General features: G+C 42.0%; 1 non-coding gene across 1 annotated transcript; it reads right to left on the bottom strand.

Annotated features, from left to right (window-relative positions):
• Window positions 1-21954: 21954 nt before the first annotated feature.
• LOC115070200 lies at window positions 21955-22098 on the bottom strand. Its single transcript, XR_003849402.1, has one exon. It is a non-coding gene; the product is annotated as a small nucleolar RNA SNORA55 (small nucleolar RNA).
• Between the last annotated feature and the right edge of the window lie 3066 nt (window positions 22099-25164).

The following is a 25164-nucleotide window of genomic DNA, read 5'->3' as shown; positions in this document are numbered from 1 at the left end:
TCTCTGGAACTTGCTGGCTGCCAGTCTAGTTCATACACCTGGGGGCTTGCACGTGTGCTACACATATGTACACTTTCACACACAAACATGAAGAACAATAAAAACCACAAAAGGCTCTTCAAAGCAAGCATCTTTTCAATTTGCAGATGAACTACTGAGTGTACACAGTTCATAACGCCCTATTCTTTCCTGTTTTGAGCTCAGTCTCTAGATCTGGTGTTCTGGAGTTGGAGATGTACAAGAACAGAGCTTTAAAAATTCCCCAGATTGAGTGTAAATGACAAGTGGAAGTGCATGGCTGGAAGTGAGGGGACTGCATGCAGGGAGGAGTGGGCAATGACTCTCTCTGGAGACTGCACGTCAGATGGTGGAGGAGGGCACTGAAGGAAAGTGGAGGGGGCTGGAAGTTATTCAGAAGAAATGGGGGAGCCACTAACAATCCTTTTAGGAAGCTTCACTTGGCAACAATGTTCAGAAAGTGCTGGAGTGGGAACATGAAGCCTGATGCTTATTGGGAGGTTGCCACACAAATGATAATGTTCTGAGCTTGGACATGGAAGCAGAAGTAGGAAAAAACACATAAAATTCAAAGAAATTTACTTCTAATAAGGCTGATCAGGAAAAAGGAGAGGAGATATACGTTAACAAAATCAGTATAAGGAACCAGAGAAAGGTTATCAGTACAATACTAATAAAAGAGGAAAGGGGGCTGGAGAGATGGCTCTGTGATTAAGAGCACTGACTGTTCTTGCAGAAATCCTGGGTTTGAGTCCCAGCACCCACATGGCAGCTAACAACTATCTGTAACTCCAGTTCCAGGGGATCTGGCATCTTCTTCTGTCTTCCTCAGGGATTGCATGACACGGGTGCACTTACACACATGTTGGCAATACACACATACACATAAAATAAAAATAATAAATAATTTTTTAAATGGAAAGGATGGAGGTATAGCTCAGTTGGTTGAGTATTTGCCAAGCATGCACAGATCCTTGAGTTTGATTTTCAGTACCTCATAAACTGAGCCTGGTGGTACATATTTGTAGTTGAAGCACCACTTGGTGAAGGCTGGACTTCAAGGTTATCCTTGGTTATATAGGAAGTTCAAGGCCAGCTGGGGCTACATGAGACTCTGTTTCAAGAATAAAAAAGATAATAAGGGTGTGCTTTGAAGAATCTCATGCCAATATATTTGACAATTTGAATAAAAATAATTTCATTGAGTGGCTGAAGAGATGGCTCATCAGTTAAGAGCACTGATTACTCTTTCAGAGGACCCAGGTTCAGTTCCCAGCACCCACATGGTGGCTAACAACCATCTGTAACTCCAGGTCCAAGGGGATCTGATGCCCTCTTCTGGCTGCTGCAGGTTTGTACACATGTGGTGCACTTACATACATGCAGGCAAAACACTCATACACATAATAAATATAAGTACATTTTAATAGTTCATTTATCATTTTTATTTTATCTGTACAAGTGTATGCCTGCATGCATGTAAGTGCACCCATGTTGTGCAATGCCCACAGAGGTCAGAAGAGTGTGTTGGATTCCCCTGCAACTGGAGTTACAGATGGTTGTCAACTGCCATGTGGGTGCTGGGAACTAAACCTCTGCAAGAGCAGCCTGTGCTCCTAACTGCTGAGCCATCTCTCTAGTCTGCATAAATACATTTTAAAAATTAAAAATTTCCATAAATGATCCAACATCACTCAAGAAGAAAGAGATAACTGGAGTAGTCTGATATCTGTTAAAGAAACCATATCTTGTTTTAAAGTAAAGGAAAATGTGCCTTTAACCTCACGCTGCTGCTTCTTCTTCTTTTTCATTTTGAGACAGGATCTCCCTGTAGCTCCAGGTGGCCTGCAGCTTGCTATGTAGACCAGACTGGTCTCAATCTCACAGAGACCCACCTGCCTCTGCATCCTGAGTGCTGTGACTAAAGACGTGTGCCACCATGCACAATTTTCATTTCTTTTCATCAAAAGAATTTTCATAAATCCAGGCTCAACATTCAGGCTGAGCCAGCTGGTGGTGTCTGTCCATGGTGCTGCTGCTGATGTGAGCCCCCCTCACACCTCCCAATTTGTATTTGCTCATAGAGGTAGGACCACTGAATTTATTCTCTATGGCAGAAATCCTATACCTTGGCATCTGTCCATGGTCCTGAGCACAATTCCCATTTGCCTTTGCAACCCCCCAGGGCGGGGGGGGGGTGCGGGGCAGAGGGGGAGCTCCATCTCAGAGCTTCTAACTTAGCCACACTCTGCATGTGTGAGGACTCAAAAACATGCTCTTCCTCTTGCTGTAGCATCAGGTACTTCAATGGTCCAGCAGCACCCAACTCAGGCAAAGTTAAGAACAAGCTCTTGTGACTGATGATCTAAACAACTTGGGGCAGAGGGTCAGTCATCAGTAGACAAGTTGAGCAGGCCTCTGGAGAGAGGTCTGACACAATCATGACAAGAAAAACCCAACAAACAAACAAACAAACAAAAACGGGCTGCTGTGAACTGGGCAGAGTTCCAGCCTTGGAAGGACAGATTTGCTTCCGTTAGTATTTGTCCTGTCCTTACAAGGTAATGAAAGAGGCCACAGTCTGGCAGTCACAAATATGCCTTGAACACCCTCCTCCAGATGCCATGTGCCAATCTTAAAGTACAACCTCTGGGTCCAGATGGCTTAGGGTTTGACAAATCTGAGCTTGTCTTGTTTCTTTACCGGAACGTGACAGTTTACTGGCCCCAAAGAAAACCCAATATTATGGGCTGAGGCTCCCTGAAGGCAGAATTGTTCGAGGTCAGGCCCAGCTTGGAGGCAATTACTGCCTGTCACTTATACATGACATTCAAATGAAGAAAAGAAAGGGAGAAGTGGGATCAACCAGAGAGGTTTCCCCAGAGTGAGCACCTCCTGAGGAGAATTTGAGAGTTAATTTCCATCTAACATTTTTAATTCTTATGTACTAGGGATTGCAAAGGACTTTTACATATGCTTTCTTATTTAACACAACAATCTGATGAGAAAAATACTTTTTATTCTATACACATTGAGAAACTGAGGCCCAGCAAGGTGAATGACTTGTCCAAGGTCCCACGTTAAATACATTTGCAGAACCCTTGCTTTTTCCTTTGCATGGTTTAGGCTCTGAGATGATCTTGCACCCATCCATTCTCACTGGCTCTTATAAAGGCTGAACCTGGTATAGCTGCGTGAGGTGAGTGCCAACTATGCCCTCCTCCTTTAGTCAGCAGCAGCTCTAGAGAAGCCCTGGCATCCATTAGGTCTGGGGGGTTGGAGGAATCTGGAGGCCTTCAAGGGAAAAGATGGAATGAGGGGGAGGAAGACACCTCTGTGAAGGAAGGAAACTGGTGGGAATGGGGGTGGGAGGGGACTGGCTCCCTGCTGGTCCCAGAACGATTCTCACCTGCCAATCGATGGTTGGAGACTCACGCAAGTGCTAATCAGCTCCATTGACACGAGTGAGGGCTGGGGCTACAATCCATTTTCACATGGAATGGTGGATCGATTCCTCATTCTCTACAGTCACCAACCAGCCTCATCAGGCCGTCTCTCCTCCAGGGACTGAGAAACTGGTTAACTATGCACCTCTGGCCCTGTGAGCTTTGCCCTTATCTATATTCTCCTCCAGATACAATCTCACTCCCAAATCATTGCTAGGCAGAGCAATACAGGGCAACTCTGGGTTGGAAGTCCAGCAGGCCTGGGTTCTACCCTTAGAATAGCAGCTAATTGTGTGACCTTGGACCAATCATGTCACTTCTAACCTCAATTTTCACCTCTTCTAACCTCAATTTTATCAACTGTATAATGGGGAGAAAGATGTTCTCTCAGCAGGGTTTCTGTTTCTGTGAGGTCCCACCTGAGTAAATGTGAGGCTAGAAAATGCTGCAAAATGTAGCTAATATAAAGTATAGACATCTGCTTCTAGAACTCTTCCCTCCCCAAACCCAGCCCTCTCCTCTCACCTCAGCCTTATCTTTCAGGTTTGACAATGCTGAGAGGGCAGTTTGGCTGACATGGTCTAGGAGAAGTTTTTTGTTTTCTTCTCTCAGGTTATGTTAAATTGAAAAAAAAAAATAGCTGTCCATCCCTTGACATGGTCAGACTTCCTGGTAGGGAGGCAGCAGAAACCAAACAAGCATGAGTTGGACAGTCAGTTCAAGTGGAGCATCTGGTAAAAGAGTGTTTTCAGGGCTCTGAGCAAATGTCTGGGCTTACCTCCTACCCTCAAAAACGACATCCCAGCTCGGCTTGATGACATATGCCTATAACACTGGCATTCAGAAGACTGAGGAATTCAAGGCTATCCTTGGCTGCCTAGTGTATTTGGGGATGGCCTGGGCTACATCATGAGACCCTGTCTCAAACACATAACAAACAAATAAACAAACAAACAAATGATGCCCACCCATGTTGACAGATAATTTTTATAGTACTCACCAGTTTAAATTCAGGAAGGAGTTTCAGTTTCAGGAAGGAGGACCATGTTGCAGAGGTGCATTCATCTTCTTCCCATGAATAATAGTCTCTGCTTCTCTCAGTACTACCCTCCTAGTCATTGCTGACTCGGTGGAGAGGGAGATTATTGGTTTATTTATTTATTTTTTTGGGTTTGGTTTTGAGACAGGATCTCCATGTGCCCCAGCTGGCCTGGAATGTGCTATATAGGCCAGTCCGACCTGAATCTCATAGAAATCTGCCTGCCTCTGCCTCTTGAGTGCTGGGGTCAAAGGCATGTGCCACCATGTCTGACTAGGAGGAGCTTCTTGCCTAAGCTAAGTTAATCATACTCTTTTCAACTTCATGTGCACTGGGGAAGGAAACTAGACATTTGGCGGGGATAGTCATAATAGTTTATCCAAAGGAAGCCCATGTGTTGAAAGGAAATTGAAGCAGTCTCTCATGAGAGACTAGGCATTGTGGCTTACACCTGGAATCCCAGTAGATGGGAGCCTGAAGCAGGAGAATTGTTTTGTGTCTGAGGCTATCATAGGCTACTAAGTGAGTTCCAGGTCAGCCTGGGCTACAAAGTGAGATACTGTCCCTTCAAAAATTGAACTGAAATAATCTGTGGAGTATTTCCTTCAAACATCATAAAAATGGAGGATGGGTCATGAATATAGCTCAGTGGTAGAGCAGTATTTAGCGTAACATGTGTAAGGCCCTGAGTTTAATCCCCAGTACCACCAACAAGAAAGAAGCAGAGAAGCCAAGAAAGAGAGGGAACTCATGTGAGAGCCATGAGGGAGGTTGAATGGGTGGTTTTCCAGTTGCAGGGCAACTTTGCTGTACTTCTTGCAAGTGTGTTCAAGTTCAGTCGGCTTCCCGTGTGTCCTCACCTATATACAACCCTTTGTAAGGCAGGCATTGCTGTTCCTTGCAGACAAATAGCTCTCTATAAAGAACAGCCTCTAGGGCTGTAACTGCTGCTTTAAAAAACTGTATAGTGTCTGACTACATAGTATTAATACTGACACATTCAACAGGATCAATTATAAAACACTGAATTAGAGGCTGCTTGGCCATGTTTCCAAAGTGGACAAGTTTTCCAAAGTGCTTCAGAATTAGTACCTACGTACTGCATGCATCCCAGATTGACACTCACTTATTCATTTAAAATGTCTAATAGTAGTAGCTGGGAGCTGAGAATGTAGCACACTTGGTAGAGTGCTTGCTTACCTTGCACAAAGCCCTGGATTCACCCCCAAGCAAGCGTAAACCAGGTGGTAGTACACACCTGTAATCCCAGCACCTGGGAGGTAGAAGCAAGAGGATCAGAAGTCAAAATCATTCTCAGATACATGAGAGAGAGGCCAGTCTGGGATACATGTGACTCTGTCTCAAAAAAAATTAACTACTAATGGAATCAAATTAAAGCCCCCCCCCCCAGATTAAAGTGGATTCAAACCAAGTCCCCCAGGACAAGGAAGTAAAATAAAAAATAATTCTAACTGCTGAGAAAGAACTAACCTTTTCATGCTCTGTGCACAAGCTGAAAATCACCCAAAACTTCCCCATCCCACTGCTGCCAGCCCCCTCCCACTGCTGCCGATTTTGGTTTGTGGTTTTTGCCTTTAAAAGAAGCCTGTAAGCTGAGCTCGGGGCTGCTGCTCTCTCTCCGAGTGAGGCAGGAGCCCGTCTGCGCAAACGATTAAATCCTCTTGCTTGTTGCATCTCCTGGTCCTGGGACTGAGTCATTGGGGTGTGACCTTCCATGGACGTTGGGTACCCCAGACCGGGGGTCCAACACTACTATATTCCAACTACCATACAAGATATCTGACAAAATAGGAGCAATACAAAATCTCTGCTCATGGGGCTGGAGAGATGGTTCAGAGGTTAAGAGCACTGGCTGCTCTTGCAGAAGACCTGGGTTTGAGTCCCAGCACCCATATGGTAGCTAACAACCATCCATAACTCCAGTTCCAGGGGATCTGATGTCCTCATCTGTCTCCCAAGGGTGTTGCATGACACTGGTACACTTACACACATGCAGGCAATACACTCATATACATAAAATAAAAAATAATAAAAATTTTTTAAATCTCTGCTCATATTCAACTTATTTCCTACTGGGATAAATTCCTTGGCTCTCAACTGAGAGCTAAAGTGGTATTAAATGATCTAAGCACATTTAATTTAAGTATATTAATCAAATGACTTAAACATGCATAGGACTTAACAAAGTCCTGCTAACTGTTATAACCCACTACAAATATTCTGAATCCTTTTATCCCCCTTATAAGGCAAATGTTATCTATGCTCTCTCTCTCCTCTCTCCTCTCTCTCTCTCTCTCTCTCATAAATTAGGAAACTGAGGCATAGAGAAGTTAAGTAGCCTACCCAAGGTTACACAGCCATTAAATGGCAGTTGAGACTTTAAGCCAGTTAGACACCATCACTTATACTTAGCTACCACATGGTGCCTCTCAGTTCAAATGTTTAATACCTTAATGCCAGGGATGATCTGCATCAGTTCCCCTGGCTTCATCTGGGCCCATTTCCCCAAATGAGGACCAGGCAGCTGAGCATTGCTAACCAGACACCAGGAGTAACTGAATGAGGTTTCCCTCTGCTAGGTAGTGCACAGAACTTAGGCCCAGGGAGCTGGATAGGAACCCTGGCCACTGTCCATCACATCCAGGGCCTTCCAGTTTCCTGAGCTGTTCAGATAACTTCTTGTGAGAGTTATCTGGTCACTTACATGAAGAGATGCTCTGGCCACTATCCCCAACAGAGGGCTACCCCTACTGTGCTTCTTGATCCTTCCTCTTTCAGAGCATCCATAGCCAGCTGCTCTGGTTCAGGAACTTCCACACACTCATGCTTCCATCCACCTCATATCCAGACTGCATCTTTCATTCTTGCCCACTGGGACGATGTATACAGATTCTTCCCTTATGGGTCTACGCTTCTCTCTCATTCTCTCTCTGATTCTTGCTCCTTCCTCCTCCTCCTCTGCCTCCTCCTCCTCTTCCTCTTCCTCCTTTTCCTTTTTCCTTCTTAATTGTTATAACAAGCTTTCTAAAATTCATACTTGACAATCTTGTGCTCTTGCTTTAAAATCAGTGGCTCCTTTAAGATGTTACCATTTGGTGAAACTTTCTGAAGGGTGTATTGAAACATTCAGTACTATGCAAATCTGTAAAATGTAAATCTGAAATGATTCCAAAATAAAAGGTTTGTTTAAAAAATAGCAGTTTTAGCCAGGCGTTGTGGCACATGCCTTTAATCCCAGCACTCGGGAGGTGGATCTTTGTGAGTTCGAGGCCAGCTTGGTCTACATAGTGAATTCCAGGACAGCTGGGGCTACAGGGAGACCCTGTCTCAAAAGGACAAAAATAAATAAATAAATAAATAAATAAATAGCAGTTTGGCCAGGTGTGGTGGCACATGCCTTTAATCCCAGCACTCGGGAGGTGGATCTTTGTGAGTTCGAGGCCAGCTTGGTCTACATAGTGAATTCCAGGACAGCTGGGGCTACAAAGAAACCCTGTCTAAAAAAAAAAAAAAAAGAAAAAAAAAAAAATAATTTGGGGGCTGGAGAGATGGTTCAGCACTTAAGAACACTGGTTGTTCTTGCAAAAGCCCCAGGTTCAAATCCTGGCACCCAAATGGCAGCTAACAACTGTCCATAACTCCAGTCCAAGGGGATCCGACAGCCTCCTCTGACCTCAGCAGGCATTGCACAACACGGGTGCACTTACCTACGTGCAGGCACATAAAATAGAAATAATAAATAAAAATTTTTAAAAATAGTAGTTTGGGCTGGGTATGGTGGCACACATCTTTAAGCCCAGCATTCAAGAGGCAGAAGCAGGTGGCTCTCTATGAAATCAAGGCCAGCCTGGTCTACATGGTGATTTCCAGGTAAACTGGGCCGAAAGGGAAACAAAACAAACAAATAATAGTTTGGGTTGGAGAGATGGCTCAGTCATTAACAGTACTTGCTGTTCTTGCAGAGGACCTGAGTTCAGTTCCCAGCACCTACATGGCGGCTCATAACTGACAGTATCTCCAGTTCCAAGGGGATCTAATATGCTCATCTGGCCTCTGTAGGCACTGCACACATGCGGTACACTTACATACATGCAGACAAACACTCATAAAAATTTGTTAAGAAAAAAATGCTTTTAGAATTTTTTTTTGTCTTTTTGAGGCAGGGTCTCCCTGTAGCCCCAGGGGGACTGGAACTCACTATGTAGAACAGGCTGGCCTTGAACTCACAGAGATCTGCCTGCCTCTGCCTCTCGAGTGCTGGGATTTAAAGCATGTGCCACCATGCCCAGCTTAGAATTTTTATGTCACCTCTTCTAGAAGCCTTCCTTTATTTCTTCATTAAAGTTATTCTTTTCCCTATCTCATATCCTGTAGCTTTTTGTACATTCATTTGCTTATTTGTCTGGTCAATTTCATCAAACTTTTTTTGGTAAGTAGTTGCTCCTAATATTTTTTCTAATCACTGTGAAGCTATCCATTCACTACAGTCTGTATAATATATTGGAATTATGTGCTTATTTCTCCCTTTCTCCTCTTCCTCCTCCTTTTTTGGTGTTATGGATGGAATCCAGTGCTTTATGTGTACCAGGGGAGTACACTGCCTGGTATGCAGTTTGTCCTCAGTAAATGTACTCTGCAAGAATAAATGAATAGTTATCCAGAATTTCAATGACAGTAATGATAATGTCAACCATGCAGATGAGCCCAGTGTGTGATTGTGACAGTGTGCTGTGGGCCAAGGGCCAAGTACACCATCAGCATAAAGCCCTAGGCTGGGAAGCTCCCAAAGAGATGACAAGTGCCTTCTGCATGTAGACCACAGCATCATTGTCACTGATTATTTCTACGATTAGTACTGGTGTTATGCTACAGTGTGGCAGGTGCCAGTAGCAGGCTGGCTTCCTGCACTTCCTCATGGCAGAGGCATCAAATGGCAGCAAATGCTCCTCAAGGATGAGCAGCAAGGAAGGCCAGATTCAGGCTGGGCTTTCTGCCCAATCTCAGAAATCCAAATATCAACTCTTGGCCACTAGATCTAAGGCACATTGGCATCTTGCTCATCATCCAAATGCCTTCATATATCAGGAGCTGGGCATAGAGAAGTAGAGTATTATAGGGCAGAAAGCAGTAGATTATAGATCCTTGAGTAAGAAGTCTCACCAACTTCCATTGGCTCAGGGCCCAAGTGGAGGGTGGAGAGGGTACACAGGGGTGGGTTCCCCATGAAAGCTGAATTTGAAATGAAAATGGAAGGGGACCAAGAAGGCAGGGATTAATTTTGTCATGAAATCCTTTGTAGTCTCAGATCATGGGAGGAGACATATCAGGTTTCGTGGTTCTCATTCATCTCCTTGGGGATCAGAAGTCTCATGGTACAAATGATACTTCTGATGTTTGTGCAGAATCTTCATAAATCCCCCATGAATTTTCCTGAAAGATCCCAGCATCAGTACATTGAATGATTGTAGGCTTCCTAGGTGAATGGAATTCTCTGAAAGTTCATTCCACTTCCTCTACAAGAGTTTGAAACAATTACAGATGATAAATAACAATTGTTTGCCAGTGATGTGTTTGTACAGTCAGTTTGAGACAGTGTAAGACAGGAACAGGTCTCTGATCATGGACCAGTTCAGTTCTACTGGGGCTATCTGTTCCTATGGGACCTACAAGGAGAGTATTATTTTTTTGACCATCAGCAGATGTGACTGCCCTGGTTCCTGGAGAGAATGCAAGGAATAGGAAGGCATCATTTGTCTGGAAGCCTCTGGGATGCCATAGCCTGCTGATGAAGACAGTAGCTTCCCTTGATGTTGTAGTCTAAGCCAATCACCTGTCCCAGAGGTGATGAGGGTGTGGAGAGAGGTAAAGAGTTGATTTTTCAGCAAGAGGTTCTCTTTTCCGGGTGGGGAAACTCATGCCTGTAGCACAAAACTCAATTGCAAAGTTGTTTTTTTGTTGTTGTTGTTGTTGCTTTGTTTTGTTTTTGAGAAAGTGTCTCACTATGTAGCCTAGGCTGACCTCAAACTCCTGGGTGACCCTCTGTCTCAACCTTCAGAGAGCTGAGATTATAGTTATACCATCATGCCCAGCTCCTTATTTATAAAGCATATCCAATCTTTGAGCCTCTGGATTTCAGTTTGACCTTTTTTTCCTAGGGCTAGCTCCAATCCAAAGCCTTCTAACTGAAAGCCAAATTTCTTTTCCTGAGTCAGCAATGGAAAAGGAAATTGAAATTAAAGTGTCTTTTTTCTTTCCTGGTCTGTTCTGGCTCTGTTTTTCTAAGGTTGCTTTTATCACCTGGGGTACACTGGGTCAGGAAGGAGCCTGCTTTTCAGAATATTTATTCCAATCTGTGTACTTCATTCATTTGTTCTTTAATTCTTCCTCAGCTACCTCAAACACACCTCCACCCATCCCTGGTCTTCCCCCTTGCCCTGCCTCTCCAGGAGAGACTCTGATGGGCTGCTTTCCCTCTTCTACACTTTTGTGTGATGCCTTTTCTTTCATCTGCTTTGACCTCCTTCTGACCCAGACTATTCTGTACTGGACTATTTTTTCTGATGCACCCCTGGTACCCCCTACACTGATAGATGGTGCTGATGGACAGTTCTTTTTTTAAAAAATATATTTTATTATTTTTATTTTATGTGTACAAGTGTATTGCCTGCATGTACATGAGTGTAGCTGTGTCGTGCAATGCCACAGAGGTCAGAAGAGGGCATCAGATTCCCCTGGAACTGGAGTTAAGGACGGTATGTAGCCACCATGTGGGTGCTAGGTCCTCTGCAAGAGCAGTCAGTGCTCTTAACCGCTGAGCCATCTCTCCAGGTCCTGATGAACAGTTCTTACTGGGGCTGATTATTCTGTTAACTGCTGGATAGCTCTGGAACTTCAACGGTGACCTTTGCAGGTACTGAATGGTGATAATAGTAATATTAAGAGTAGGAAAATGTGGGCCAAGCTTTACCTACACAGCACATGGTAATTGAAAGTACCAGACTGGTGGAAGTAAACTTCTTGGATGTTTAACAGCCATACTTTGAGGCCTATACTAATCTGGTCAGAGGGACTTAAAGGACAGTTTTTGCTCCTTGCCCTCCAAGGTCAACTAAGTTCCAGGGGACTATGGAGCACCTCTCAAAATGTCCTGTAACTGTGGTGAGTCACCTCTCCTCTTGTTCAGGGAGGACATAGAGACCTCACCAGATGGACTTGAATCAGTGTCCAGTCTACAAAGAGGAGGGTCAACACAGAGGAAACATTTTCTCTATGCTTCCAAATGAAGCCAGACACGGTTGAGCAGGACCTTTGACTTATCTTCACATATATGGAACTGGTAAAAGAAAGGAGCCAGGGGCTCCTCCCAAGCCCATATGACCCCTGAGGAACAGATCCTCAAACGACCTTAAGAGTAAAAATAAATTGGTTTATTTGGGCCAACTGTATGGTCTTAAACACCCAAAAGGAAAGTATAACCAAAGTTTAAAGTTATCAGCATATTTTTTAAGAGTTCAAGGGATTACACTTCCCAGACATTAGACTTAAGTCCATATAAAATGTTATTTAGACAAGCTGGGCATGGTGGCACACACCTTTAATCCCAGCACTCAGGAGGCAGAGGCAGGTGGATCTCTGTGAGTTTGAGGCCAGCCTGGTCCCCATTAGTGAATCCAGGCCAGCTGTAGCTACAGGGAGACCTTGTCTCAAAAAGACAAAAAAAATGGTATTTAGACAATTATTTCTCATTGATGAATTTGTTTCTAGTAAAAACGTGGTGCTCAGATGTAAGACTTCAAATCTTGGTCTCCAATACTGTAGTGCCCACCTGTAGCTAAGGAAGACAACCCACTATTGTTTTAAAATGATGACTAAATCTGTTTTCTCCCCCTATCTAGAAGTCTTTGAGAGGGAACTGACACTGATTCTAGCCACTCCAACAGTTATCAAAGTGCCTGAAAACAAATCCTGAGTTCAGCTTTGGCAGACAAAAGAAAAATAAGGAGGAACCCAATGGAGGGATGCTTTTGGAAGCTCTCATCAAGAAATTCCAATGGGCTCTGATATGAATATTTGAAATTTGTCCTCTTCTGACTTTTTTCTGGTTCCCTGTCTCACACTTGTAATGCTAACTACTCTCACCTTTACTTCACATCTCCTAGGCACCAGTAAAGGACTATCTTTTCTTCCTACAGTTAAGAGTTACTCAATTTGAGAGTCTTTTAGATAGACCCACTGAAGGAGTACCCCAGTTTCCTCATCTCGTGCTCCTGTTCAGCATGGAATAAGCCAGAGCAGTCTGCATCCCGATTCCCCATCAGCAATTTGGGTTACCTTGTCAGAGGATAGTGCAATAAGAATAATAAGTAGGAACTGGCTAGGCAGTTAGAGTAAAACGACCTCAAAGAAAAGTAGTCAGTTTCTTGGCTAAAAATCAAAGTGTCCTTGGGCCTCTTAGCATCATACTCTGTTCTAAATGCCAAAAATGTTAAAAGTATTTGGGAGCTCTTATCTAATCCATAAAAGATTTTAGGGTTACCTATTCAGAGGGGGAAATGTTAGAGTAGCAAAAAGACCCATAAGTTTAACTGGTCAAGACTATAAAATCCCTCATCTATCTTGGATTAAAGTTGGAGGACCCACTTTTCCAATCTCACTGTTAATCACCTGGTGATAGGACCACCCCTAGGAAGGCAGGTTCGCTTTAAGTTATGCTAAATAGATGGGCGGAATACCTGATGCATTAATGAGGTAGCGAATTTTTCCTGCCTAGAATCCTGCCTTGTAATGCAGAACTCTGCAGAACTTCTGATCAGACACAGTCATGTAGGTCTTTATAATTCTGTCTGCTTTCTGCCGTTTGGGTCCATTCTTCAATTCTTTTATGAATGAGACTAAGAAGCTTTTAGGGGACCCTCTTTCCCCCCATTTTGGTACAGGCCAAAACTATAGACATATAGTGTATTACTTTTAATCAAGACACAAAATGACCTACAGTAACAGTATGTGAAGATGCTTTGCAGACAATGATAGTTGGCACCATCTTTTGAAATATTCTGGAAAAAAATTCATTTTGTACCCTTTGTTCAGAATGTAGCATTCTGGACTTGGTGGTACATGCCTTTAATCCCAGCACTGCACCCAGCAGAAAGTGTCACATTTTATGTTACATAAATATTAATCACTCCAGATAATAAGAAATTCAATTTCAGAAGAAAATTGAGGGGTTGCTCTCTATCTAAGATTATAAAAATATTCTGAACAATGTGCTCTGGCTTGGGTTAGGTCTCCTAGAAGTAGTTTCTGAGACAGAGTTCTTATTTGAGGTACTTATTGGGGAGTAATTTCTAGAGGAAAGACAAGCAGGAAGAGGAATAAAAAGCTGGTGAGAACGTGATATTATCTGATTCTATAAGAAAGCTCTGGAACACAAATGGGACCACAGAATTAGTTCCCACTGAGGCCAGATAGTCAGTCTTTTGTATCCTTGAGTGAATTAGCTATTGACCAAAGTGGAATTTAGCTTCCCACATGAAGATGACATTTTCCAGATGGGAGTCTGATGCTGCTGCAGAGCCCTTTATTGCTTTGGACATACTCAGAGCTAGCAATCTTCCACATGCCAATGGATGAGATGACCACTCAATATCTAAATGGAAAAACTATAAAGCTTAGTTGATTACTTACTTAAGTATATGCTGGTTGGGCAGAGCTTCCACCAAGAATAGCATACTACTGATGTTAGAGTGTGGTAACACCATGGAATTCAGAAATCATTAGGTTTTCAGAGGCATGAGTGGGTTGATACAATCTTTAGAGGTGGGGTTACCTAAGTGAGACTGTTGGCTGACATTCAAAAGTATGTTCACTGGAATGTGTCCTGATTAGCTGACAAGGAGTTGTCACTAAATGGATGGCTGGCAAAAGCATGTTCACTGGTGTGTGTTATCGACTAATAAAAAAATTTTAAAGGTTGTTCTTGTCATTGTTAGCAGGGATTTAGAACTCTCATTGATTGATTAGATGGGTATATAACAAACTGAAGGTTAATACCTTGACCTCAGATAACAACCTCCTCATAAGCATGTGGGAAATGTTTAATTATTGATTTTCTCTTTGGTTTTTAAGCAGCCAACATTAATGGGAACGATCAACATGAATTAGCCAGATGTTTACCATCATTATTTATTTTCTTTGAAGAGGACACTTCATTTGGAATGGCTGAATTTAAGTGTCAGTCAACATGACTTTATCTTGTTTCTGTCTTCGAGTCATATATTGAATCATCTACCAGGGCAGAGGCTGAGTAGATGCAGAGGAGGCTATAAACAACAGACATCAAGCAACTGTGAGAAAAATAACAGTAATTAGAAATGTAAGACCTTGAAAGGCAGGCTGGATACATGGCCCAAAGTTTCTCAGGCCTGACTAATATTTCAAACAGCTCCTTGAAACCATTTTAGATAAAGAGGCTACTTTTTCTTTTAGTTTAAATGTAAATTGTTTCCGTTTATCTGCAGTGTTAATCTAGATATGACATGAAGTTAGGAGCAAGATTTTGTGCACCTATAATACAACCTTTAAACATTTCATAAATTTGTATGTTAAGAGGGTCTTACCAGACAAGTTTAGACACAGCCTACTAGCATAGAGATCTGCTAAGTAATTTCCTTTAGCTTCTATAGGGTCGCTTTCACTATGGGTCTCTACCTTTACCAACAGCTATTTTTGGGGTCTTCATCAAGTCATTTAAGCATACCACTGAATATATTTACTCTCTTATTCTTAGCAACCTGACATGCCTAGAGAAAGCCACATTTCACTTATAGAAATCGATTTGACTTTTGGTTAAGGAACTGGATGTTACAAGAGACTAAATTAGTTATTATAGGAAAATTAATATGGCCTTGAGACCATACCACTCACCTGTGCTGTTGTTCATTCCATTTGAATGCAAACTGCTTCAGACTGTCCTTGAATGACGTAGAAATTAAGGTGTTACTTGATCAATGCTCCAAATAATATACCCAAGATTGAAGTATAGAGACACAATGGTGGCTGTTACTTGGTTAAGCTTGCAGTAATCTATTGTTATCTGCAGCAAACCATATGGTTTTTATGCAACAGTGTAGTCAGTTAAGTGCAGTGCTGGTGGGAGATCACTACTGCATCCTTCAAATATTTGGAGATGGTATCAATTTCTATCAATACCCCTGTGTTGGTCTTTTTTTTTTTTTTTTTGGTCTTTTTGAGACAGGGTTTCCCTATAGCCCCAGCTGTCCTGGACCTCACTATGTAGACCAGGCTGGCCTCGAACTCACAAAGATCCGCCTGCCTCTGCCTCCCAAGTGCTGGGATTAAAGGCGTGCGCCACCATGCCCTGGTAAAGAATTTTTTTTTGGTCTTCTTGAGACAGGGTCTCCCTGTAGCCCTAGGTGTCCTGGAACTTGCTATGTAGACCAGGCTGGCCTCGAACTCACAAAGATCCGCCTGCCTCTGCCTCCCAAGTGCTGGGACTAAAGGCATGCACCACCATGCCCATGTGTTGGTCTTTTAAAAAAAAATTTATTTGTTTTTATTTTATGTGTGTGTTTGCCTGCATATATGTATGTGCACCATTCTGGCTACTGTGAGGAGGCCAGAAGAGGACATTGGATATCCCAGAGCTGGAGTTACAGGTGGTGGTAAGCTGCCATGTGGATGCTGGGATCTGAACCTGGGTTCTCTACAAGAACCACTGAACTATCGCTCCAGCCCTCTGCATTGGTCTGTTTTATGCTGCTCTGAGAGAATACCACAGACTAGATAATTTATATTGAATAGAAATTTATTTCTGGAAGATGAGAAGTTCAAAATTAATGGGCTGAGCTTGTTAAGGGCCTTCTTGCTCTATCATAAGGTGGTAGAAGTTATCACATGGGAAAGAGATAACAAGAAGGGATAAACATGTGATTATAACAAGCCCATTCAAGACATAATGGACCCATACATGTTTGACATTAATTCTAACCACCTTTTAAAGTACACCCCTTTTAAACTGTTATTCTACAAATTAAACTTTGCTCCCATGAGCTCTGGGGGACACATTCAAACCGTAATATTTCCAATATAATATTGTTTTTTAGGATTTTTTTTCTGGTATTTTTGAGACAGGGTCTCCCTGTAGCCCCAGCTGGCCTTGAACTCATTATGTAGACCAGGCTGACCTTGAATTCACAGAGATCCACCTGCCTCTGCCTCCTGAGTGCTGGGACTAAAGGCGTGTGCCACCACACCCGGCCTATAATCTTGTTTTGTAATGGCTCTATTTTCTGGGTATGGTGATACACACCTTTAATTCCAGCACTTGGGAGGCAAAGGTAAGTGGATTTCTATGAGTTTGAGGCCAGCCTGGTCTACATAGTTGGTTTCAAGCCAGTCAGAGTTAGATAGTGAGACTCTGTTTCAAAAAAAAAAAAAACAAAAAACAAAAACAAAACAACAAACAAACCAAATGGCTTTATTAAGCTATAATTGACACACAATAATATGCACATACATTCTGAGTTTCAACGTATGTATATACTTGTAAAACCATAGTTGCAATGGAGATAGCGAATGTATTCATCACCCTCCAAATTTTCTTCATGTTCATAGAGTCTCTTTCTTTGGGCCTTCTCTTCTGCCTCCATCCTTAGGAAAACACAAATTTCTTTCCTGTCACTACAGATTAGTTTGCATTCATAGAGTTTTGTATGAATGTATTCACACAATGAGAACTCTTGTTGCTTTTTTTCACTTAGCATAATTATTTTGAGGTATCCATTCACCTGTTCGTAGGCAAGGTTCCCTTCCTCCTCCTTTCCCAGTTTTGCCTATGACAAATAAAGCTATCATAAACATTTATGTGCAAGTCCTTCTGTGTCTTTAAAGTGTTCTTGGATGGAGAGGTGACTTAGTGCATAAAAGTACTTGCTATGTAAGCCTGATGATCTGAGTCTGCTCTGCATAACCTACAGTGGAAGGGAAGCGTCGACCCTCCAAAGCTGTCCTCCTACCTCCGCACAAGTGCCATGGCACAGGCTCCACCCACTTAATAAAAATAAATATTTTTTTTTCAATGGAAAACAAAACATGTATCTTATAGACTGGCTATGTGTGAGTCTTATTCTTTCATCTTATCTGATCATTTCTATCTGGCAATTGACATATTTGGGCCACTTATAATAATGTGACTATTGACATGGTGAGACTGAAAATTCTCCACTGTGCTGTGTGTCTCTTGTGTCTTTTTCTTCTTTTAAATTGTTTTTGTTATTCCATTTTATATTTCCTGTTGGTTTATTAAGTGTAACCCCTTTTTAATTTATTTGTTATTATTATCGTGTGTGTATGATGGGGCAGGTGCATGCCATGGCATTTGTGTGGAGGTCAGAAGGCAACTTTCAGGAGTCAGTTCCCTCCTTCTACTGTGAGTTCCAGGAATCTAACTCCGATTCCTAGGTTTATCAGGCAAGTTCCTCTACCTACTGAGCAATCTTGCCAGTTCAGGTATAACCCTTTGAGGTGTCATCTTAGCAGGAGTTTGGAGTTTACTGGATACATTTTTTACTTACCACTTTCTACATTCAAGTAGTATTATTCTACCTCATGTACAGTATAAGAAGTTAATAGTGGTATATTCCAATATCTCCCCTCACCTCTGGCCTATGTGCTTTTTGCTTCTGAATATGTTATACATAAAGCATTATTTTAGCTTTAGGTAATTATATCTTAAAGATACATTATTAGAAACAAAGATTTTATATTTACCCACATATCTTCCCAGTTTTAGAACTCTTTGTGCAAATCCAGGTTTTCATTTGGTGAGATCTTCCCATTTGTAGGACGTTTTTGTAATGTATAGCTTGCAGTGATAGCATTTTTTTAGCTTTTCTATGAGCTTTTCTTTTTCTTTTTCTAAAAAATTTCCCTTTTTTTTTTTTTTTTTTTTTTTTTTTTGAGACAGGGTCTCCCTATTTAGCCAAGGCTGGCTTGAAATTGAATGTGTAGCTAAAGGATGACCTTCAACTCCTGATCCTCCTGCCTCTGCCTCCCAAGGTCTGGGATTATGGGCATGTTCCACCATGCTCAGATTCAGTTTGGAAGCTTTTTGCTATTGTTATTGGGATTTTTTTTGAGACAGGGTCTCACTGTGTAGTCCTGGCTGGCCTGAAGCTCATAGAGATCAGCCTGCCTCGGTCTTCTGAGTACTGGGACTAAAGGTGTGCCCCACTACACCCAACTTACTATTTTTTTAAAAATAGTCTTGCTAAGCAGCACAAGCTGGCCTTCAACTGTGATCCTCCTGCCTCTATGTCTTGAGAGCCAGATTGCTATTAATTAAAATTAGCTTCCGATGCCCTCTCCTATGAGGACTTCAATTATACTGTATTTGTGACATGTGATCTCGATGCTGGGTTTTTTTTTTTCAATCTCTGATTTTTGTGTTTTATTTTGGACAGCTTCTACTGATGTTTTTCATATACTGTAATGATTAGAAGTGAGGTGGGGTCCTGTTTCCATTTGGCCTTTCCTGTTACGTTATCTTTTATTCTAGAAGACAAAGATTTTTTGTGAGGGTTTTGCTAAATGTTAAACATGTCTACTCTAACTAGACATTTCAGAACTCAGTACTTGGAAGGTTGAGGCTGGTGGATTACAAGTTTGAGGCCAACCTGAGCTACACAGCAGGACCCTGCCTCAAAAAAATAAAACAAAAACAAAAACAAACAAAACCAGGTTGGAGATGCAATTCAGTGGGTAGAGTGCCAGGATTAGAAGCAGAAGGTCATCTTCAGCCACATAGTGAGCTGAGCCTCCTGAAACTACACACTACCATACAACAACAACAATAAGAAAAAAACCCAAGAAATGAAACCCAAGGTGTATCTCTGGACAAAGTAGACACACCAGGACCTGGATCAATACTATTATCTGACCTTCTTAAGTATTCTAGTCTAAGTGCAGTCTACCTCTCTTAAAAGATTCATATCTTTGTAAATGGGGGTTTCCTATTTTTGTTCTCTCTCTCCCTTTCCTTGTCTCCCTCTCTCTTTGTTTACTTTTTATTTTTGGCTTTTTAAGCTATAGTCTCATGCAGCCCACTCTAGTTAATAACTCATGTTGTAGCCCAAGATGACTGTGAGCTCCTGATCTTCCTGAACCCACTTCCTAAATGTTAAGATTACAGACATGTACAATCATGTCTCAACTCTCCTCTACTTCCCTCCCCTCCATTCCCTCTCATTTATTTATTTTTTTATCTTATGTGCATGAGTGTATTTATTGCCTGCATGTATGTAAGTGCACCCATGTTATGCAATGTCTGAGGAAGACAGAAGAGGGCATCAAATTCCCTGGAACTGGAGTCACAGGCAGTTGTTAGCCTCTATATGGGTGCTGGAACTCGAACCTGGGTCCTCTGTAAGAGCAGCCACTGCTAACTGCTGAACCATCTTTCCAGTCCCTTCCCTCTTTTTTTAAAGGATACCAGCTGCTATGAAGTTTTGTGGTGAAGGAAGGGGCAGTTATTTAGAAGTACCAAAACAAAAACAAAAACAAACAACAAAGCACTGTTCCCTAATTCAGAAATTACTAAGTCTAGAAATTACCAGACCAATGAAGTCACAACCTCTTTTTTTTTCAAGTCTGCAGATGACGTTAAAGTTCCCTAAATACTATGATGTCACTAATAATAAAGTCAAAAACCCACCAATGCTTCAGAATCATGGTCAGCCCTGGCTCACAGGGCATCTTGACAGCTATGCTGAGCAACCTATCTTTAAAAAAATATTTTATAGTTGGGTGTAGTGGCATGCGACTTTAATAATCCCAGTACTTGGTAGGCAGAGGCAGGTGGATTTTTGTTAGTTTGAGGCCAGCCTGGTCTACATAGCAAGTTCCAAGCCAGCTTGGGCTACACAAAGACCCTTCTCAAAAAGACCAAAACAACTATTTTATTATTTTTATTTTATGTGTATGAGTGTATTGCCTGCATGTATGTGAGTGCACCGGTGTTGTGCAATGCCTGCATCAGTTAGAAGAGGGTTCCCCTGGAACTGGAGTTACGGATGGTTGTTAGCTGCCATGTGGGAGCTGGGAATCAAACCCAGGTCCTCTGCAAGAGCAGTCAGTGCTTTTAACCTTGGAGACTTTTCTTCAGTCCTGCAATCTACCTTTATCATCTGGTCTAAAACCTTGGTGGACGAAACTAGAACAAGCTCTTAGGAAAGTTCAGATAATGCTTTTGAAATATCACATGTAGGCAGTTATAAAATCTGCCAGGTCTCATAGTCTGTAATTCCAGTACTTGAGAGGCTGAGGCAGGAGGGTTAGGAATGCAAGGTTGGCCTTGGCTACATCAGACTATGTCTCAAAAAACTAAAAAAAAAAAAAACTCTCAGGTCACCTATGACAGTTACTCTAATTCAGTGAGAGTGACAGTTGAGAGACAGGCAGCCTAGGTTCTAATTCTAGTCTTACCTGACCTCTGAGCCCATCTTTATGATGTACTCCAAGATAAACAACCATGAATAGTCCACTCAACTACTGCTTCTTGCAGTCTTTTTAGAGTCAATCATTAGTGTCTTTTCCTTACAAGGTTATTTATCTCTTCCCATGGTGTTTTATAAAAATAACCTTGTAAGGAAAATAACCTTAAAAGGAGATAAATAACCTTGTAAGGAAAAGATATTAATTTGCTTCAAGAAATTCAACCAAAGTTTCAACCAAATTCAACCAACCATGAGTATCACCTCAACAATGTTCTATCCATGATTCAGGCCAATAAAGCGTGGAAAACAGTGCCCTATCATGATCTTGAAAATGGTACCTGGAACTTCAAGATAGAGGGCTTTGCTCTCTACTGTACAGATAAGTAAGGAGATGCTATCATCGTTTGGACTGATGGGGGCCAGTCAAGGGGGATGATAAGGAACTAGCAAACCATAGTTGGCCTCTGGTCAGCTCCTTGCTACAAACAGTAACGTGTCACACAACATCCCTATGCCAGGAGCAATTTACACTAAGGGCCAGGCCAGAGCCACCAAATCCTACCAACCACCAGCCTCCTTTCTCACCACCTAAAAAACTGGTGGCAGCTGCATCTCTACCAACCAGCACAGTGTCTATGTCAGGTACAACACACAACTTTCTAGATGCCAGCCTGTCACACTGCCAAAGTACCAAGGACATGCAGCAAACTATGCCCATGCATCCAGCACCCTCTTGCTCAGAGACTCAAACTCATTACCATTGAAGGTTCACGTGGAGCCAGATAACTCAACCGATGCAACTGTGATATATCAAGCAAAAAATTCACATCACAAAACATGGGAAACATTCCATTCCCTTTTGCTCTTCGTTCCCAATCCCAGCTCCAAAATCTTCTAAATGCCCCTAGTCTCAAGGAGGAAATATAACAGAGCTGTAAGAGAGAGGCCCCAAGACAAATAGAAACAACCTGCCTGGATATCCCAACAGTCTCCGCTCCTAGTCTAGTAGCACTGTTATCTCTAGACCAGCACCAAGCAGCAGAATCAGGAAAGACTTAAGTGTTCTCTCTTTCTCAATCTCTCTCTCTCTCTCTCTCTCTCTCTCTGTGTGTGTGTGTCTCTGTAATTTTTTGTTTTGTTTACAAATCATCTCCTAAAATAAAAAGAAATCATCTCCTGTAGCCCAGGCTGGCCCCAAACTGAGTCTGGCCTTAATCCTTCTGCTTCCATCCCCCTCCCATATGTTCGAATTATATGGATGTATGCATGCACTCCATGGCTAGGTGACTAGGGAGTTTTTTTCTTCCTTCCTTCCTTCCTTCCCCCCTTTCCCCTTTCTTTCTTTCTTTCTTTCTCTTTCTTTCTTTCTTTCTTTCTTTTTCTTTCTTTCTTACAATTTTATTAGAGTCTAAAAGAAAAGCCCCAGGGAAGGCAAACTAACCCTCAGCAGATGCCCACAGGAGGAGAATGGAAGAGAAAAGGAAAAAAACAGTCATACAATTTAAGCTGGCATGGAGGTCAGACACATGGCAGACAAGCAGCCACATAGTGGGGAAGGGAAGTTTAGAAAAAGACTAAGGTTGCCAGCCGTGGTGGCACACGGCTTTAGTCCCAGCACTCGGGAGGCAGAGGCAGGCAGATCTCTGTGAGTTCAAGGCCAGCCTGGTCTACAAAGTGAGTTCCAGGACAACTGGGGCTACAGGGGGACCCTGTCTCAAAAAGAAAAAAAGAAAAAAAAAACCAAAATACATATACAATATACAAAAAGAGAAAGACTAAGGAAGGCAAAAGTATAAGAAAAACATACTTAGGTTCTGGCCAGCACCTGAAAGAAAGAGGCAGAAAAAAGAAAAAGGGAAAGTTGTACCTTCTGAGTGAGGACTCCATTGGGCAGATCCAAGGAAATTCATGGCAGCTCGGCTCACAGGGACTGCCTGACTGGTGTACTGGATGCCATTTTAGGGTGTGGTTGTATGAGATTGGACATGCCCATGTTTGTAGCATAATCCTGACTTTTTCTAATTTAAGACTTGGTTAGTCTACAATTTTAATTCAAAGAGAGGTTCTTTCTATTTCTTAGTGTACATGTGCCACAGTCATGTGGCGGCGGGGTCGGGGGGGAGTCAGAAAAGAACCTGGGAAGTCAGTTCTCTCCTTCTACCATGTGGGTTCCAGAGACATAACTCAGGTCATCAGGATGTAAGCAACTAAGCAACTTTGTCTGTTGAAACAACTTGCCCCCCCCTCTCTCTCTGCAGGTGCACTGCATTTAAGTGTATATGCATGTGGAGGTCAGAGGATCACCTCTGATATTATTCCTCAGGTGTTGTTCCTTAGTACTGAGCGCTTTCTTTCCCCCTAGAGCTCACTAACGTAGACTAGGTTGACTGGACAGTGAGCCCCAGGGAGTCACCTGTCTCTGTATCCCCAGCAATGATAACACAAGCATGCCACCACACCCAGCTCAGCTTTTTTACCTGGATTCTGGGGATTGAAATCAGGTCTTTATGCTTTCCACACAAGCACTTTATCACCAGAGCCATCTCCCGTCCCCATAATTTAGGTCTTAAAAGCCTATTTTCTTCTAAATTGACAAGAAGTTAGGGCATCTCTAGTTCCTTAAATGTAGAGGGGGTTTCAACAGTCTTAGAAAGGCAGAAGAGTCCAATGAAAAAGATAATCAAATCTTTTAAAAAATATTACAGATCTTTCAGTTCAAAGTTCTGCAGTTTTTGTGAATGAATGAATGAATGAATGAATATTGGTATGAAAAGGTGAAGGATACAGACACTCAGATATTTGGTGTGTGGTTGCCTTTGATGAAAGGAGAGGTTAACTGTTTACTTCTGCATTATTTGTATGCATGTTGTGTATAGTATAACTATGTAATTTTTGATACTAAAAAAACTGTGTATGTGTATGTGTCAGAGAGAGAGAGAGAGAGAGAGAACTTTCTCTGATAATGCTTAAGAAAAGAATTCTTCTAGGATGATGGATGCAGCTGTGTTCATAGAAATGGTTAACTTAATGACCCCACTTGTCCCTGACATACATCCCTTGATGGATAGATTGCCCCAAACTCCTCAGGCTTTATGTCCCTTTATAGGCAGAGACCTGGAAGAAACATCCAGAATGAAATAAGTACTACAATTTCTGCAGAGGCAAGTGAATTGTATTGGAGATATAATGCAGCTTGCTTTCCATTTCTCATTGTTAGTATGAAGACTCAGTTGTACATATCAGAACCCAGTCATGAAATACCCCCCCCCTCAGAATTGCTGCAAGATTTAAAGAGATGACTGTTTTCTTTTAATTAAAACTTAAAGCCGGGTATGGTGGCACATAGCTGTAATTTCAGCACTTGGGAAATGAAGGCAGGAGAATCAGGAGAGTTCAAGATCATCCTCAGCTACGTAGTGAGTGCAAAGCCAGCCTGGGGTTTCATGAGACTTTGTCTCAATTAATTAATCATTTATTTATTTAATAACAAGTGATAATCTAGGGTGTAACTCAATGGTTAAGTGTGTGCTTAGCATGAGAAAAAGCCCTGGGTTGAATCCCTAACACAGATACACACGTGCACACACACAGATACAAGTAACACTTAAGAATGTTGAAGCATTCAAAGATCATATAAAATAAAAAGTGAGCTGGGGACAGTGGAGCACAACTGTAATCAGGAGGCAGAAGCAGGATTGTGGCAAATTCATCCTCCTTGTAAATTGCATACTACAGATAGAAAAGCATTTTCACTTAAATGAAATATAGCTCGAGCCATAAAACATTTGTTTAAATCTTATTTATATTTTATGTGTATGAGTCTTATGCCTGTATGTGTATAAGTGCACCCATGTCGTGCAGTGCCCTTTACCAACTGAGCCATCTCCCCAGGCCCATCTCATTCCTTTTAATGGGTAAATAATATGCTGTTTATGCAGATACCATCACTGTAAAACAATGTCTCAGTTTAAATATGTAAGTTGGTTTTCTTTTGGTTGCTGTTGCACTGCTGCAATACCAAATATCTCTGTGCACAAATACTTGGGTTATTGTACAAATATTTCTTAGGATACATTTAAAAGATGATGCACATTTGTTTTTATTTTCTATTTTTATGGTGTTGGGTATA

This window comes from Nannospalax galili, unplaced genomic scaffold, assembly GCF_000622305.1.
Source record: "Nannospalax galili isolate Female #2095 unplaced genomic scaffold, S.galili_v1.0 scaffold1055, whole genome shotgun sequence".
NCBI classification, from domain to species: Eukaryota; Metazoa; Chordata; class Mammalia; order Rodentia; family Spalacidae; genus Nannospalax; species Nannospalax galili.
This window is presented reverse-complemented; position numbering and strand designations above follow the sequence as displayed.